A 14,542-nucleotide genomic window follows, 5' to 3' on the forward strand; every position below is an offset into this window, starting at 1 on the left:
ACAGCCTTGACATATTCCTTTTCTTATTTGGAACCAGTCTGTTGGTCCATGTCCAGTTTTAACTGTTGCTTCCTGACCTGCACACAGATTTCCCAACAGGCAGGTCAGGTGGTCTGATATTCCCATCTCCTTCAGAATTTTCCAGTTTATTGTGATCCACATAGTCAAAGGCTTTGGCATAGTCAATAAAGCAGAAATAGATATTTTTTCTGGAACTCTCTTGCTTTTTTGATGATCCAGCAGATGTTGGCAATTTGATCTTTGGTTCCTCTGCCTTTTCTAAATCCAGCTTGAACATCTGTAAGTTCACGGTTCACATACTGTTGAAGCCTGGCTTGTAGAATTTTGAGCATTACTTGGCTAGCTTGTGAGATGAGTGCAATTGTGCAATAATTTGAGCATTCTTTGGCATTCCCTTTCTTTGGGATTGGAATGAAATCTGACCTTTTCGTCCTGTGGCCACTGCTGAGTTTTCCAAATTTGCTGGCATATTGAGTGCAGCACTTTCACAGCATCATCTTTTAGGATTTGAAACAGCTCAGCTGGAATTCCATCACCTCCACTAGCTGTGTTCATAGTTATGCCTCCTAAGGCCAATTCGACTTCACATTCCAGGATGTCTGGCTCTAGGTAAGTGATCACACCATCATGATTATCTGGGTCATCAAGATGTTTTTCATACAGTTCTTCTGTGTATTCTTGCCACCTCTTCTTACTATCTTCTGCTTCTATTAAGTCCATACCATTTCTGTCCTTTATTGTGCCCATCTTTGCATGAAGTGTTCCCTTGGTATCTCAAATTTTCTTGAAATGATCTCTAGTCTTTCCCATTTATCTTTCTAACTATAATCTATCTATAAATCATCTATCTATCTATTCATCTATCACCTCTGTCTCTATCATCTATTTCTCTATCATCTCTCTATTCATCATCTATCATCCATCCATCTATCATCTATCATCTGTCTTTCTATCATCCCTCTATCATCCTCCACCTATCTATCATCTTTCTATCTATCATCTACCTCTCCATCATCTATCATCCATCCATCCATCTATCATCTATCATCTGTCTCTCTATCATCTCTCTATCTCTCTATCATTCATCTCTCTATCTACCACCTATCCATCTATCTCTTTATCATCTATCTACTCACTTATCTATCTCATGGAGCCACAGCAGATGCAAACTCCCTGCAGAGTTCTGCAGTCCCCAGTTTCCCCACTGTCTCAGCCTCGTGAAACTCTGATCTCTGCCTCCTCAACTTACAAGCCCACTGTGTCCTGTTTTGTATCCCCCTTTCTATACCAAATTAAAAAGAGCCTTGAGGAAGGAACTCAAGGTGATTGTGGGGATTCCCTGTTTCCTTTCTCCTAGGGGTCACAGTTCTGAGATGTCTGTTGTCCAACGTCTGGGGTATGGAGAGGATTTCTGTGGTTTAATATGTGATTCCTAAGCTAAGTTTCTGAGATTAAATAAAAGAAATAATTATTAACATAGTTTGTAAAATTATATATTTTGGAGTTTTCTTCCTTATTTTCTGAATTGAGTTTCATCTTCTCGGTGCCTAGTTACAAAGGCTTTCTATTTTTGGAATATTTTCTGTTCTAATTTTCTTGACTACAAAAAAATTGACCCTGAGATGCAGTCTGATTAAATTGATATAATTATTTCCAAGAATGAAATACGAATCTAGTTTTGATATCTTGAAAGAATACATATCATGCAGATTATTCCATATCCTTTTAAAATTGTTCTGACAATAAGAAGCTGATTTGTATCTTTCCCTATAACAACAGAGTAAAAAGAAAGAAAACAACAGTTTCAATAAATGTAGAGCAAAATTTTGATAAAAACTAATGATAATGATATTTTATCAAAATGATAACCCCAAAAAAGGTATTTAACTAGAAAACGGCATCTATCAAAATTATATAGAAACATCATGATTAATAGCTAACCATGAGAAGCATTCTTTTAATGTCATGAACAAGATAAATATGCCACCATTATAATTTCCAATAAATGTTGCAACTAATACAATGAAACAAAAGAAAAACAATGTGAGTCAAGAAGATCTACAGACACATAATTAGAATGAATAAAGAGCTTGACAAGTTTAGTAGATATAAGATCAATACACATAAATCAGTTCTTTCCTACATACCAGCAATAAGCAACCAAGAATGTAATTTTTAAGAATACCATTTATTGATAGCACAAAAATTATAGTGAAATCAACAGAACAAAAAAGTAAAAAAATCTTATTGATTAAATATGCTTCCTTACTAAAATGAACTTGTCTTCTTTGAAAAATTTCCAGTTCTGAGAAATGGATGATTAACAAACGTACAAGAAGAGACTAGAATGGTATGCTGTCAGAGATCATAGGAATGCTCAAAAATTATTCAAACAGCTGAGAAGGATGTGGGAGAGAGCTTAGGTTTAAAACTGGCCAAATATGGGTCATCTTGGAGGTCACAAAAAGTACCATTTTTTTTTTTTTACTTTACAAAAAGTACCATCTTTACTTACTTTTTTAAAAGTGAAGATGGTAATGGATTATAACACTTGGGTCAAAAAGGAAACTCATGTGTCCATAGTGATAAAAAAAAAATTACTTGTCAATAGTGGGGAGGCTCTCCTGTACAGATGATGGCTAGCTAAGAAAAGCATAAAGAATCTTAAAATGAAACAGACTATTCTGCAAACTCCTAGTGCAGCTGATTCAGACAAGGATCATAAAGAGATGCTAAAATGATTGGGTAGAAGTGTGCAGTCATATGGTTTCAAAATCACCACACAGATTGCTTTGTAATTAAAAATAAGACAAAGCTTTAAGAAAGAGTATTAGCAAAACTAACTAAAGCAAGTGATCAGACTTGGCATCACTAATATTGGGACAGGCTGCCTTGCTGTGTCATTTTCCTGCCAACAATTTTAATTAATCATGAGCAAACAATCATTGATTGTGGGACATTCAGTGATAAAACTGGCCTGGATCTGGATGCTTGACTAGTGTTAGTTCCATGAAAGAATGTTATAATTTGAAATGGGTTAGTTGCTCAGTCAGTCAGTCAGTTCAGTTGCTCAGTCGTGTCTGACTCTTTGCGACCCCATGAACCACAGCACGCCAGGGTTCCCTGTCCATCACCAACTCCTGGAGTCCACCCAAACTCATGTCCATCGAGTCGGTGATGCCATCCAGCCATCTCATCCTCTGTCGTCTCCTTCTCCTCCTGCCTTCAAACTTTCCCAGCATCAGGGTTTTTTCAAATGAGTCAGTTTTTTGTATCAGGTGGCCAAAGTATTGGAGTCTCAGCTTCAACATCAGTTCTTCCAATGAACACCCAGCGCTGATCTGCTTTAGGATGGACTGGTTGGATCTCCTTGCAGTCCAAGGGACTCTCAAGAGTCTTCTCCAACACCACAGTTCAAAAGCATCAATTCTTCAGAGCTTAGCTTTCTTTATAGTCCAACTCTCACATCCATACATGACCATTGGAAAAACCATAACCTTGACTAGACGGACCTTTGTTGGCAAAGTAATGTCTCTGCTTTTTAATATGCTGTCTAGGTTGGTCATAACTTTCCTTCCAAGGAGTAAGCATCTTTTAATTTCATGGCTGCAGTCACCATCTGCAGTGATTTTGGAGCCCCCAAAAATAAAGTCAGCCACTGTTTCCACTGTTTCCCCATCTATTTGCCGTGAAGCGATGGGACCAGATACCATGATCTTAGTTTTCTGAACGCTGAGCTTTAAGCCAACTTTTTCACTCTCCTCTTTCACTTTCATCAAGAGGCTCTTCAGTTCTTCTTCACTTTGTGCGATAAGGATGGTGTCATCTGCATAATTATGATAATATCACTGTGATTTTGTGAAAGTTTCTCTTTTATAGGAAATAAATGTAGATCATTTGGGGATGGTGTGTCATGATTTCTCCAGTGTCCTTTCTGACTGTTCATTAAATGTGTACGTGATGAAATATGGATTATTTGCAACTATGGGTATAGACTGTGAGTTTACTTTGTACTAATTTTTTTTTTTTCATTTTCTGTAATTTTAGAAAAATTTGAAATGAAAGGCTTAGAGAGAGTGAGAAAACCGGTAGAAATCGAAAACATAACCTTGATGAAAAAAATGATAAAACTTACCGGGAGGCATGAAAATAAGACGAAATATTACTTGTTCATAAATGGAAAAATCCCGTATCTTAAAGGTAGCAAGTCTTCCCAAAATAATTGTGAGAAAATGCTAGTATTGCCAATTGGGGAATCTGATAAACTGAAAATTAGTAAAAGTGACTGGCACATAACATAGCTGTGTCAACTGATTATTTCCAGGGGAAGCAAAAATGAAATTAGACCCCTACTTAGACACATAGGAAGGTAAATTCTACCAGAAGTAAAGACTCAGATGTAAGAATCAAAACTTTATTACTTTTAGAAACACTTGGAACTTATTTTCATGACTTTGGAGCAGGGAAGTGTTTCTTAAACAAGGTATGAAAACTAGGCCATAAAGACAACAATGGCTGATGCATTTGACTGATTTTTTTGAAGGGCAAGGGTGCTGTACAATGAAGGAAATAAAAGCTAAGCTAGGAGGAGGCACTTGTAATGTACGTTAGAAATTTTAGAGAATTTTTAGATTAGAATTCTATGTATACAGGATTTTTAGAGAATTAAGAAATCAGTTACAAGATATGAACAATTCAATAGTAAAATGGGCAAGTGGTCTCAAGAGACAATTCATAGCAAGGAAATATAAATCATGAATACATACGCCTGTGAGAAAGTTCGACTAGAACGTGGGGTATACAAATGGAAACAGTGAGATATTAGTCTTCCCACCCATCAGCTTGTCGACACCAAGTCCTGGTACAGAGTGCTGGGGAACAGAGTGAAGGATGCTTTCATACATTTCTTGGGATGGTGTAGACAATTGCCACCACATTGAAGAGACACGTGGCCACAGGAAGCATGGGGAACACAACAGAGGGAGGACCAGGAAGACCCGCTTCTCTGTAGGGCCCTAGAGAAGCTCTTCCCATGGCCTGTGATGTGCTCAGTTGCTCAGCCGTGTCCTACTCTTTGTGACACTATGGATTGCATCCCACCAGGCTCCTCTATCCAAGGAATTCTCCAGGCAGGAACACTGGAGTGGGTTGCCGTGCCCTCCTCCAGGGGATCTTCCTGACCCAGGGATCAAACACACAGTTCTTATGTCTCCTGCATTGGCAGGTAGGTTCTTTACCACTAGCGCCATCTGGGAAGCCTGTGGTGGTGGTGGTTTAGCTGCCAAGTCCTGTCCCACTTTTTTTAACTCCATGGACTATAGCCAGGCTCTAGGCTCCTCAGTCCATGGGATTTCCCAGGCAAGTGCATAGGAGTGAGTTGCCATTTCCTTCTCCAGGGGATCTTCCTGACTCAGGAATTGAACTTGCATCTCCTGAAATATAGATGGTCACCTGTATTGCAAGCAGAAGTTTTACCATAGAACCACCAGGGAAGCTCTGGCCTGTGATGGGAACCATACAAATTTGAAAACCAGAATCCAGCACATGGAAAACAAAAACACCATTAACTTTTAAAGTACAGTTTATAACATTTGCACATTACTTATCAAGACAGAGTGATAAGTAATGGGCTCATGCTGTTACAGAGATGGAAAAAGTCCCAGGATCTGTGGTTGGAAAGCTGTAGACCCAGGAGAGACAGTGGTGTGGTTCCACACTGAGTGTGAAGACCTGAGAACCAGCAGAGATTCAGATTTTCAAGTTCCAGTTCAAGTCCAAGGCCAAAGGCAGGAGGGGACTAGTGTCCCATCTGTAAGACCATCAGGCAGAGAATGGGTTTGCTCTTACTCTGCCTTTTTGTTCTTAATCAGAACGAAACCTGTGGGTTGGATAGGGCTTCTCTGGAGGCTCAGATAATAAAGAATCTGACTGCAATGCAGGAAATTTAAGAGATGTGGGTTTGATCCCTGGGTCAGGAAGATCCCCTGGAGAAGGGCATGGCAACCTACTCCAGTATTCTTGCCTGGAGGATCCTATGGACAGAGGAGCCTAGCAACTACAGTCCATGGGGTCGCAAAGAGTCAGACATGACAGCAACTAACACTTTCACTTTTCTTTCTTGGGTTGGATGAGTCCCACCCAGAATAGCAAAGACTTTACTAGATCTACCAGTTCAAATGTTAATCTTGTGCAGAAACATCCTCATAGACACACTCAGACTAATGTTTGACTAAGTGTCTGGGCAACTTAACAGTCACTCTTGTATGTGTGTGTGTGTGTGTGTGTGTGTGTGTGTCTATTGATCTCTGTATATACCTGTCAATCTGTCACCACTAAGATGAGCACTGTATAACCAGATAATGCCTTTAAGCATAATGGAGGACTCTGGCCTGGTTTGCCTCAGGAAAAGACTCCCCAGAGAGGGGCATCTCCGGAGAGAACTAAGAGAGGAGGCAGCGAGCATCCATATGAAAGGAAAGCAAGCCCAAGGAGAAACGTTCTGGCACCTTTGGTGACACCTTATGGTGGCCTTGACTGTATTCTTGAGCACTTAAGGTTAAGCTTCTGACAACATCTTCTCTTCTAGGACCCATGGGTTGCCTGATGGAATAGCCCTGTGAGGCTGGAGCAGTGCCGTGGTTAATTTCACTGTGCTGAGCAGTCCCTGGGCTTCAGGGCATCATGGCAATGTCGGAAGGGTCTTTTTAAAATATGTGGTGTGGTGTGGTGCCCCTTCCTTGCCCGGGGAACAGTCTTGGCTCTGCGGCAGGCTTACTATACTTTCTATATGCAAGAATAGCCCTGTCATAGCCCCAAACAAAAGAAGCAGGGTGATGATGCTGGATCGTGTCTGCTTCCCACATGCGGCCAGAAGCACAGCAAGCCGCTGTTTGGCACCGTCTGTTAATGTCCGCTTAGACGTGGACTGAAGACATCCCAAGCCAGAAACCCTAGAGACAGCCCCTGAGCTGTGCTCCCAGTGTCTCTAGGACAGCACTGGCCAGCCTGATCTGCTCTGGGTTCAGGTCAGACTCTCTGAACAGTGGCCTGTAGGGAATCGTTCAGCAGTGATTTGAGTTCCTTGATGTGACCCAGGTTTCCTTTCAATGTCATCCCACCAAACATCCCCTCCTTGTCCAGCTGGAGACACCCATGCAAGGCTTGTCATTGTTGTTCAATTGCTCAGTCGTATCCGACTCTTTGCTGCCCCATGGACTGCCGCACGCCAGGCTTCCCAGTCCTTCACTATCTCCCGGAGTTTGTGCTTGTCCATTGAGTCCGTGATGCCATCCAACCATCTCATTCTCTGCCTCCCTTCTCCTCCTGCCTTCAATCTTTCCCAGCATCAGGGTATTTTTCCAATGAGTTGGCCCTTCGCTGATTCATTGGAAAATATTGTGGTCAAAATATTAGAGCTTTAGTATCAGTCCTTCCAATGATTATTCAGGGTTGATTTACTTTAGGATTGATTGGTTTGCTGTCCTTGCTGTCCAAGAGACTCTCAAGCGTCTCCTCCAGCACCACAGTTCGAAAGCATCAATTCTTTGGCTCTCAGCCTTCTTTATGGTCCAACTCTCACATTTGTACATGACTTCTGCAAACTATAGCTTTGACTATATGGACATTTGTCAGCCATGTGATGTCTCTGCTTTTTAATATGCTGCCTAGTTTTGTCATAGCTTTTCTTCAAGGAGCAAGCATCTTTTAATTTCATGGCTGCAGTCACTGTCCAAAGCGAAAAGATGATGCTTTCTTTCACAGAAGCCTCCATGACTGGTCTGCACATAAGAGCAGGAAGGGCACGAAAGCCAGCACATGGCCAGTGACTCAGAGCGACAGCTCCTAGGGCAGGGCTGTGGTCCCAACATCGAGTCCGCCCTGAGTTCTGGAAGAAACTGGGTCTTTAACAGTGGTTCTTTAGGTAGGGGTCTGTCATTTTACTTGGAAAGCAGTGTGGGAAGGAGACGGGAAGGAAAACGAAGCTCCCCACCAACTGTTAACCATTCACAAGCAGCTGAGAACCTTGATGAACAGGCTTATAGACTTGACACGTGGAAACAGCTCACCTTGGTTTTAAAGCAGCAGCCAGCCACACCCTCAGACCTTCAGAGGCTCACCTAGCTGGAAGGTCCTAGACCGTGACTGTCAGAGTGTCTGGTTCCACTCAGATTCTGTTACTCATTAGTTGTGGTTGTTCTTGGGTGGCACACTCCATCTCTGTGAGCACAGAATTGCCATCCATAGAGAAGGGACACAAATACCCAACCACTCTGAGTTGCTGTGAAGTTTAGCTGAAGGCTGGGGCCAAGTGGAAGCTGATCAAACTGTCATCAGTATCAACCATGTGACTACGTGAATATAATATTTTTCTCCTTCCCTTATCCAAATTTTTTTTTTTAGTCCAGAGTAACCCTTAGATGAAGTTAAAGGATGCTTGTCCCTTGAAAGGAAAGCTATGACAAACCTAGACAGCATATTAAAAAGCAGAGACATCACTTGACCAACAAAGGTCCGTATAGTCAAAGCTAAAGACTTTCCAGTAATCATGTACAGGTGTGAGAGTTGGACCATAAAGAAGTCTGAGCTCTGAAGAACTGAAACTTTTGAACTTCCCCAGTGGTGCTGGGGAAGACTCTTGAGAGCCCCTTGGACTGCAAGGAGATCAAACCAGTCAATCCTAAAGGAAATCAACTCTGAATAGTCATTGGAAGGACTGATGTGAAGCTGAAGCTCCAATACTTTGGCCGCCTGATGCAAAGAGCTGACTCACTGGAAAAGACCCTGATGCTGGGAAAGATTGAAAGCAGGAGGAAAAGGGGAAAACAGAGGATGAACTGGCTAGATGGCATCACCAACTCAGTGGACATGAGTTTGCGCAAACTCTGGGAGGTCGTGCAGGACAGAGGAGCCTAGTGCGCTGCAGTCCATGGGGTCGCAAAGAGGAGGCCATGACTCGGCAACTGAACAACAGCAACCAACTCTTAGATTGACAAAGACAGTTTGCCAGGACATTATCAGGTGAGAGCTTAGGAAACTCGAATTCTTTAAATGGTTGTGTGTTTGGAGAGCCCTGACTCACCCAAATTTCCTCCTAGAATACACCAAGGAGGGCGTATGTCCTCAAGGACTCACACAGCTTTTAGGGATAATGTAAGGCATTTTTCGCCGTGGCATTCAGGGAGGCGCTTCTAGGTGTCTGTTTTGTAGAAGATTTGTTTGCAGTGGCTACTGTGAGTCACATTTGTCACCTTGTCTGGCATCCCAAGTGGAGGGAATGGGAAATCTTTTAAAAAACTGGTGCTAAAATCCTCTGACAGCCCCCACCGCCCTGGTCTAGCACCAGCTCCCACGGGTTTCTCCCATCACTGGTCTCCCTGAAGGCTTTGAAATCAACCACTAAACCACAGGCTGCAGCGGAAATAAAATATAGCTCTAATTTTCATATTTATTTGTAAAGATTTAAGCATGTTTTCCTGCAGCCCTGCAGCAAGCTCAACTCTGTTTTCTAAAAACTACTGGAAAGTGACATTTTAATTTTTTTTTGAAAAACTAGATTATGTATAACCAAACATGCAACGAAAGGAGTCATTAAAATGCATATTGTAAAATTGAAACTTAAGTGTCAAGTTTTTATAGCAGTCTGTCAAATGCTTGACAATTAAAATAGCTATTTTTAAAATTTTAATGAGACACAATAAGGGTGAAATGTGCTTGGAGATTGCATATTTTCAAGACTGCACATTTTTAGCATAACAAGTCCATTCTATATCATTACGGTAATGCCCCATTTGTAAAGCTCACCATCTATTTTTAATTAAATTAGTGTATGTCATTTATTATGGGCATTATATTTATTAATCTTTAATATTTAATTGAAGATGACTTATCTGCATAAAAGACAACTTAGTACAACCAAGTAGACACCCCGAGAAGTAATGGGCTTGCGGTTCTGAAGGCAGTAAATATGCTTCATCCCTTATATTTCATAAGCTAAAGGTTGAATAAGTTTAGCTGTGTCTTTTGTTTCCTATTACAGCCATTCTAAAGAAGAGGAAAGACACATCTAATGTTACAGACAAGCTGCTTCATGACTTTTCAGCTTCTGTTGTTCTGCTGTTTGCATTGAAATAATCAGAATCTCTCATTTTCAAACCATTTACTAATTTCCTCAATTCTCCCATGAACAACGGCACAGCTGATGTTAGCAAATACACCTTGTCAGTTCCCTTCTGTAAGGATGACAGTTTAGGTTTGGATGGCAGAGGTGGTTTACTGAAGACATCATGTGACAGCCTGGTAACCCACCAGCTTGGCTGTGCCCTGACCTCGGGGATTCTTGTCTGAGCAGCTCACGGACGGAGGCCTGCTAACTGGCCCTTCCTGCACACAGGGGTTGGGTGGGAATGCCCTGTATCACCAGTAATGTTTCTCCTCTTCAGAGAGCTTAATCCCTGTCCTGTTACTTAGAATTGCATTTAGAATCCTGACTTGGTCTCACTGAGGTGAGAATGATGAGAAAAATCCAGGGGGTGCTGGTAGGGTGGTGTGGGGGGAGAGTCTGGTGAAGATTGGCTTTTTCTTCCTTGTTTGGAAAGCTGAGGAGGACCTGTGTGTACATGCATGGAAGTGCACGTGTGTGCACAGTGTGCCTATGAGTGTGCACATGTGTGCACACAAGTACGTGTGTCTATGTGATCCAAAAGACATGCAGATGTTGGGGACCTCATAGGGCCGTCTGGACTATTCTCCAATCCACTCTTGGTGGGAATGTAATTTGGCGCAGCCACTAAGGAGCAGAGCACGGAGGGTCCTGAAGAAGCTGAAAATAGAGCTGCCACAGGATCCCGCAGTCCTCAGACTGGGCGCATACCCAGAGGAAAACATGGTTCAAAAGGGTACATGCATCCCCATGTTCACTGCAGTGATGGTTACATCAGCCAAGACATGGACACAAACTGAAAGTCTACTGACAAAGGAATGGGTAAAGAAGATGGGTGTGTATATATACACACACACGCACACATACTATATACATTATGTATATATGTCTACATAAGGAAATATATCATAGAATCTTATATAATGGAATGTGATACAGTGAAACATTACTCAGCCATAAAGAAGAATGAAGTAATGCCATCTGCAGCAGCAAGGATGGGCTTGGAGATCACCATGCTGAGTGAATCGTCAGGCAGAGAAAGACAAATATATGATATTGCTTATATGCAGAATCTTAAAATATGATACACATGAACTTATTTACAAAACAGAAACAGACACAGAAAACAAAGTTGTGGTTACCAGGTGGAAAGGGTGGAGGGGGAGATAGATTGGGAGTGTGGGAGGGACCAGTACACACTGCTACACTTAAAGCAGATAACTAACAAGGATCTAGTGTATAGCACAAGGAACTCTGCTCAGTACTCTGTAATAACCTAAACGGGAAAAGAATTTGAAAAAGAATAGATAGATAGATGTATATCACTTTGCTTATACCTGAAACGAACACATTATTAATCAACTATATTTTAATGCAAGATAAAAATGAAAAATAAACAATTATCATATTTAAAAAAATGATAAAGACCTCGGCAGAGATATCACTTTACCAACAAATATCCAAATAGTCATGAGGGCTTCCTTCACAGCTCAGTCAGTAAAGAACCTGTCTGCAACACAGGAGACCCTTGTTCAATTCCTGGGTTGGGAAGATCCTCTGGAGAAGGAAATGGCAATCCACTCCAGTATTCTTGCCTGGAGAATTCCATAACAGAGGAGCCTAGCAGGCTACAGTCCATGGGGTCACTGGAGTCAGGCACAACTTAGCGACTAAACCACATGGTTTTTCCAGTGGTCATGTATGGATGTGAGAGTTGGACCATAAAGAAGGTTGAGCACTGAAGAACTAATGCTTTCAAACTGTGGTGCTGGAGAAGACTCTTGAGAGTCCCTTGGACGAATCAGTCCTAAAGGAAATCAACTCTGAAGATTCATTGGAAAGACTGATGCTAAAGCTGAAGCTCCAGTGCCTTGTCTACTTGATGCCAAGAGTCAACTCATTGGAAAAGACCCTGATGCTGGGAAAGATTGAAGGCAGGAGGAGGAGGGGGTGACAGAGGATGAGACGGTTGGATGACATCATTGACACGATGGACATGAGTTTGAGCAAGCTCAAACTCTATCTGGGAGATAGGGAAGGACAGGGAAGCTTGGTAAGCTGCAATCCATGGAGTCGCAAAGAGCTGGACACGACTTAGCAAGTGCACAGCAGCAACAATCTTCTCTTCAGCGTCAGATGGACGCTCAGTACAGCTTCCGTTCCTGAAAGTGATGCCTCCCAATGTAGCCACCTTGCTGAAGGAGCAACACAAGCCAAGGAACCTAAAGAAGCAGGGATCTCATCTTCCTGTGGATTTTTAGCAGGATACTGTAATGAAAGGGGTGGGCAAATCAGGAGCACCCACAGATCAATATCCAGTTCCCATCTTCTGTTTCGATTGTTGGATCAAATGTGAGTCTCAAACTTAGCCAATTTTACTTGGAGAGCTAACAGCATGTTGTAATTATTTTCATATAAAGGCGACTTATTTTGTAAATACGATCATTAGCATGATTTGCATTTGCTATATTTAACTCAGCACATTAATGGATAGTTACATATTCATTTGCTTCAAGGGAAAAATTGTGCAGTTGCAAATGGCTATTGTTTTATGAAGCTATGAATCGCTCAGAATTCACCGAAGCCTAGATTCCATGTTTGTCTTCATCTTTGTTTCCTCATAGATAGTAAGAATTCATATTAAAGACTAAAGGTGGAAACCACTTACAGTTTGTAAGCTCTCTTTGATGGAAAGCTAATGACCTTCCAAAGCCTAACTGAGACACTCAAGACATTTTCACGGGGACAAGTAGCCAATACTAATAAATAAATGCTTGGCTCGTACCCTGGTCCCATCTCTTCATTTCTGGTTTTGATTACTGTTGGGTCAAATCCATGGAGAGACAGCCCAGGTTGGCAGCAGCCACAGCTCCGAGTGGGGCCTCCACAACCTGGTGTCACCCCTGCATGCACAGACCCGAAGCTCAGTCCAATCTCAGACATCCGCAACACAACTTCGACCGTGGGGAGGAGCACACAGGGCTTCTGCACAGGACTTTGGCCTGGATTCCAAGCATTTTCCCCCGATGGAGAGATCTGGGGGCCCTGGGCTGGGCAGCAGTAAGGAAACAAAATGCTACAGTAATAGCAGCCAGGACCCAGTGACAGCATCAAGGTGTCTTAGCCGTGATAGGGAAATTTCCACCTTTAGTCTTTAATATGAATTCTTATTATCTATGAGGAAACAAAGGGAGGAGGGAGGCACCAGAAAAATTAATAATAACATAATAAAAAATAGCCAGAGGAATTAGGAAAACAAACGAATGGGGCCATTGTGTGCAGGGACAAATGGCCCTCCACACACCAGCACCTCCTCAGGGCACCCCGTGAACCAGGGCTCAGTACCGTAATTGATGGTGCTAATTATGGCCTTGTCATTAGGGGAAGTTAAATGACGTTCACACTCTGCTTAATTATGTTGTTCTTTGTAGGGGTGCATATGCTACCTTTTCTAAAGTTTTCCAAACAAATGGCTATAATTTTTTTTTTAAGTTCCTGATGTTATCCGGAAACCTCAGTTACCCAGAAAACCAATTTCTCTGTTCTGTCTCAGGCCCCACAGAAGACACACAGATGAGACATCTTTGGAGCTCAATTCATCAGCTCAACACTTCACCGGATGAATGAGAAGAATCCAGCAAAGGGTAGCGATGACTTCTAGAAAAGCCCTCATGTGGGCAGGCTAGCGAGCAGAGAACAGACCACCCAAGGCCCCGGTGGTTTCAGAGCAGCTGGACCTTGGAGATTCACTGGAAGACTCACCCTCCGCCCTGGAAAGAAGATGAGAGATGACAGTTTTCCAGAAAGCAGAACAGTGAAGCAGGGAGAAGCTGGTTGTCAGGGACAGCAGCACTGGGAGCGCTCCGGGTCTTCTGACTCCAGGGTCTGCAAGCGGCTTAGACTCCTGGGCCCAGTTCTCCCCTGCACGAAAGGGGGCATCGACTCTGCCCTGAGGGTTAAAGGGTTGTCTGGAAGCCTCTTGTGATAACAAGTGTGAAATGAAATATTTTCTGTTCTATGCTTTACCATTAAACAAGTCTTTTCCAAATGCCAATTTCTGTGCCCAGGTGAAACAGAACCAGCTATTTGGATGCCATCAGTTACTTCCTGCCAGGGAGCATGGAGGAGCTGGGGGCATGGGAGAAGTGGACATCACATCTGCCATCTCTTACGGTCAACAAGGAATTCGCATGTGAACAATAAAGAAAGCGGGATTGGCCCCATATAGTTAGATTCATAAGAAAGAAATGATTTCAGCAAGCCCAGACACTTGCATCTTCTCATACATAGAAGACTGCTAAATCTCTTCATGTGAGAGATTTAGTTTTCTCTTCATTAACAGTAATCCTTTAATAGATTGCC

The sequence above is a fragment of the Dama dama genome, chromosome 15, assembly GCF_033118175.1.
Source record: "Dama dama isolate Ldn47 chromosome 15, ASM3311817v1, whole genome shotgun sequence".
In the NCBI taxonomy this organism is placed as follows: domain Eukaryota; kingdom Metazoa; phylum Chordata; class Mammalia; order Artiodactyla; family Cervidae; genus Dama; species Dama dama.